Source organism: Nicotiana attenuata, unplaced genomic scaffold (assembly GCF_001879085.1).
Source record: "Nicotiana attenuata strain UT unplaced genomic scaffold, NIATTr2, whole genome shotgun sequence".
Taxonomy (NCBI): Eukaryota; Viridiplantae; Streptophyta; class Magnoliopsida; order Solanales; family Solanaceae; genus Nicotiana; species Nicotiana attenuata.
In genome coordinates, this window is record NW_017679248.1 from 1 (window position 1) to 5,269 (window position 5,269).

The 5,269-nt window shown below is 34.9% G+C and overlaps 1 long non-coding RNA gene across 1 annotated transcript; it reads right to left on the reverse strand.

Annotated features, from left to right (window-relative positions):
- Positions 1-2,393: 2,393 nt before the first annotated feature.
- On the reverse strand, positions 2,394-5,036 carry LOC109221734. Its single transcript, XR_002067299.1, has 2 exons — positions 4,786-5,036; positions 2,394-2,881 (listed from the first exon to the last, which is right to left on the reverse strand). It is a non-coding gene; the product is annotated as an uncharacterized LOC109221734 (long non-coding RNA).
- Between the last annotated feature and the right edge of the window lie 233 nt (positions 5,037-5,269).

Genomic DNA, 5,269 nt, shown 5'->3' on the forward strand with positions numbered 1-5,269 from the left:
AAAAGAAAAGGAAAGGTAAAAGTTTTTTAACGTTTTACGTCACAGTCTCTACGAAGATGAAAACAAATATATATATATATATATATATATATATATATAGTGCAAAAAGATGCACTTTCTGATTTCAAATTGTCAAAAGCCATGAAGGCTTTTTAAAGCCTACCAAAACGTTTCAAACGTTAACATTCACATCCATTAAGCCTGTTGCTAACTGACAAAGGTTTCAAAATAAAGGATTTAAAGGTTTTGAATGCTAATAAAAGGTATGTTATAATATAAAGAATATATTATAATTTTTAGTTATAGATATTAAAATATATTCTATTGATTAGTCTAGTATGTTGGGCTAAAACGGCCCAATGACACTCTTAACATGGTGTGATATTGTCCGCTTTGGGTCAAGCCCGCACGGTTTTCCCCAAAAGGCCTCACACCATCCCTACACCTTATATGTAGACTCCCAATCTTTTCAGCTACCAATGTGGTACTTTATTCGCACACCCAACAATCTCCCCCTCGAACTAAGTTCCACGTGGCCTATTACCACGATCCACGTGTCAATTTTCGAGATTACTGTGTGCCACCCACATTGTTAGAGTATTATGTCAACCGAAGCCCGCAACTAGCTTCTTCTTGTGTGCGTGCCGCCCCGCACCATCACTCCGCCATCTCCATACTCGTCCCACTGAACCTAGGCTCTGATGCCAGTTGTTGGACTAAAACGGCCCAATGACACTCTTAACATGGTGATATTGTCCGCATTGGGCCAAGCCCGCACGGTTTTCCCCAAAAGGCCTCATACCATTAAGAGATCCCTACACCTTATATGTAGACTCCCAATCTTTTCAGCTACCAATGTGGGACTTTGTTCGCACACCCAACATGCATCACACTAATACACTCTTTGCAGTCTTTGTATACCCTCCTTAAAGAAGAAAGCAAAGAGAACTGATAAATCCAAAATATGTTGAGTCACACATATTCTCATATTCTACATCCTAGGTCTTTAGGTTTTATCATTTGCTCATCTTCTTAGAAGGGTATAACAAATATGGAATGTTTTCTTCAGTTTTTAGCCTTGTTTCCACATTTGGCCAGAACAGGATTTTCAACAAGTGTTTAAAGTTATCATGACTCGAAGAGAAAACGAAATGTATATGCAAATTAGGAGAGAGCTTCTATCGTGATTTTAAAATTTGTTAGTTTCTCTTTCAGAACTTCCAAATTGGTTTATTTTTCTAGCTACTCATGTCACTCATCATTTTTCAAATGCTATAATTCCTAGCACAAACCAACCAAGCTTTGATTGAATGTAATTTCCAACTGATAAACCAACTGCAACAAATTGCATAATACAGATCAAGAAAAGAAGAAGTATAATAAAGGATTATACTCCTAAATCTGGCAAGTGAAGGAATGGAAGTATGTTTATCAATTAATGAACAAGCCGACATAAAAAATTACTCAAAGATCATTAGACTCTGTACTTAAAAAAACTCATGTGACTGACTACAAAAAGCACAAGTCCTATGCTACTCATGGCCTAAGTTGTTCGTCCAAGCAGGTGCTAAGTTACAAATAACTTAATTACTAACTCTCAAGGACATGAAGCCTAAAATAGAATGTAAGAAGGACAGCATGCAACTTGAGCACCAGTTTAAGCAAAATCAATACAGACTACTTTCTCCAACTCCAAAGGAACTTAGGCTACCTAAATCATGAATCATTATAATCCATAACTAGCATCTCAACAGAATCCACGATTTTGCAAGGAATCAAGTCACAGTGCAATCATTCAACAATTTACAAAAACGTCAGTTAACAAGTTCCACAACAAGAAGGTCATCCCAATTCTTAAACACCATAACCCGACAACACAAATGAAATGAAGTGTGCATTATAATTACTAACAAGAACGAATGCTCTAGCCACCAAAAAACTAGCACAAAATTATCAGCAAAAGTTTCCTACGACAGATTGGTGCAGGTGAGCTTATGTCATGAATTCTCATGTGAGCCTTCACGACTCTATCTAACTTAATTATGGCTCAGTTTCAGAAAATGTAGAATGCCTACGCTTTTGTTAGATACTAATATTAAACAAGAATTTACGATGGAAGTTTATGTAAAAGTGAAAAGGTGACAAAGTAAGAAATATAGTTTATTCTTGTGGAAAGAAGTGCAAGTGAACTGGATAGATGAAAAGATCTATAAAGGTGACACTCTTGTAAACAGATCATAAGATATTATTATAAGATTAGCCTATAGCTTGGTCACCAAGAAAGGTGGCACTCTTGTAAATAGAAAGCTCAACAGCTAGCAAGAAAAAAATCAACACCTAAAATCCCTTTATCCAACTGCTAACTACAATTTCGGCACACATTGACAACCCAATTTTTCGAAAAGAAATTCTCAAACAATAATTTCAAGCACAGTATATTAAAAGCAGAACAAGAGACAACTCAGGTTTCAATATTATTATAGGACTGCCAGCTTAAACCATGGCCAAAATTGGGTCCAGCTGCATCCAAGACCATTTATCGGTATGGATTCTCATATCCCGATTCAGGTTGAGCACCACCATGCAAATCACCACTAGAAGACATCTCATAGGTCACATTTTTTTCTCCTTGAAACTTTCAAAGAAAATAGTTCTCAACAAATCCATACTGATAAAGGTGCAATTTAACAGTTTCAACATCCATGTATTTAATGTTGTGACATTTTTTACATGGACATCTAACATTGTCACCACTCATGCGATTGCGCTGAGAACAAGCAAACTGGAGAAACTTTTTCACACCAGTTATGAAACTGATTTAGTACACCCTCGGCCATCTAACCTTTTGTACATCCAATCATGCTCTAGATTGTCCATGTTCCTATTTAATATTAAAATAAAAAAGACCTTAGAGTTCTTTATTTAACAAGACATCGGAATGCTTTCTAAAATGAATAACAAGTTGACATCAGAATAAGCTGAGAATTACTAACACCCCGATCTTGGAATGAAAACAAGTCTTGGAATGTTCAGTCTTTGACCAAAATAAGAACCTTAAAGACAAATGAAATGTTCTATATTTAGGATTACATAAGTCGAAAATGATTAGATAACGTAACTAACTAGAGAAAAGAGGGGGGGGGGGGGGGGGGGACATAACTAACGAGAGAAGCTACTATATGCAATTAAGTGAACAATGTGTGTATTTACGACTAACATTCTGTGTGATCTATATGCGTTGTTGGAAATTAGTCTGCTTTCTCCGTTGGCAATGGAAAAACTGTGAGATTTCTGTTGTGAAGTTGTATAACGCATAAAATTGTTCTATTTTAATAATTAACTATTGGCCAAACCTCATCAAGTTGTACAATAAGGCATGTAATTTACTATCTGATATTGCTATAGGTAACCAATAGCCTGGTAAATTTCTGTATTACATTCTGTTTCCAATTTGCATGTCCTAAAATTCAGAGTGTTAGCTGTGGCATAAACATCCATATGACCACCTCTCCTCTACACTCTAGCAAACTTCAATGATATTAGATCAGGGATGACAAGTTTACATATATTATGTCCTAGAGATTAGATTAGTGGACATAAGATGTATACACACCCAGAGATCCAGACATTCATATGTACTCACATAGAAGAAAATCAGACTCAAGTAATAAGGATTAAAGAATAAAATCCAAGTTATTGTGCAATTAAGACTGCTTAGTATTCCACGTGAACAATGATTGTAAATCTGCTGATATGTTCAAGGTCAAACTGATCTGCATGCAAGGAAAAGTATACATGATATAGTCAAACTTCTTTGAAAAATTAAGAAGTTCATAGAACCGCTTAATCAACGATGTTAACTAGGAAGCTTAACATAGCTAACAATTTCATGTAGATCAACAAAATAAAGAAAATAAACTTATACCTGAGGATACATACAATTTTTTATTAAATCTTATGATACATACAATACCATATGCTAGCCTGTTTATCCAAAAAAAAATACAAGCTCCAATAATTGTTATGAAAAATGTACCCTCCAGTTTCAAGGCTCTTCACCCTAAAAAAAGGGTGCTGCCCATCTCATCAAGATTCACTAAAATAAAAATGGAGTTGCAATATATATAACATCTTTTGTAATTTTAATATGATCCTTTTTCCATATATGTAAGCAGATAAAGTGTAAAAAAATCTGGATGAACATAATGGAAAAGTACTAAATTTTCTTAAACTTAGTTCTAGAAAGCAACAACAACAGATCGTCTTCCCCTTTTTCTTTTTCCGTCTCCATGTGAATTAACGCTATCCTCTTTGTCCAAAAATATATTTAAAAATAAAGCAGTCAAGGTTTAGACATTTTTTAAATTCTAAATCTTGATTGACGCTCGTCAAACTTGAAACCTTCTAAGAAACCAGAATTCCAAATTTCCTCTTACAGAAGTAAAATTCAGCATAAATTTAATGTCAAAATACTATTTTGATTATTTTATATTGTATTATTTTGAGTGTGTGTCAGCAGGATTTAGAAGAAGGTTCCATAACTATTATCACCAGTCTCAGATGTGGACTCGGTCCATTGCCAAAATCCATAAATGCTGAACTGAAATTCCAAATCCATGTACCCAAGATCCTCTTTAGGCGCCATCACTATTTGATCCACAAAAAGCTTTCTACAGTTTGGTTTTTCATATTGTTGGATTTTAGGTGATTATGTGAAAATGGGTTCATCAGAAATGGGAAAAGATTCAAGCTTTACTTCAGGAATGAAATCACAAAGAAGCTTACCCTTTCACCTGAGAATCTTGTGGAGCAGCAACATACGACTTAGAATTTCAGAGTTCTGCAGCAAAAATCTGCAATTTCGAAAGTTTTCTTCTATTTTTCAGACATTAACCCTAGATTCATGCCCAATTTTTTTGTATTTGAAGTAAAAAACTCACATTGTTGAAGAGTATTGAGAGTTAAGGTCCGTCTGATAGAGAGGAGAGAAAGTGGGCGTGTTTCCCTAACTGTATTGTGAGTGGGAGTCTGATAGAGAGGAGTGGGCGTGTTGTCCTTATTTTATTTTTAGGACAAAGTTTTAGCGACGGTTGGCGACGAATCGAATTTCTGTCCCTAATAATAACTAATGAAATATTATTTTAATGGAACTAGATTTTTAGCAACGGACCTAATTTCTGTCGCTAATAATATCTAATGAAATTTTATTATAAGGAAACTAGCGACGGAAAATTTTGTCACAATCAACTTCGGAATGTCTTGATAAGTA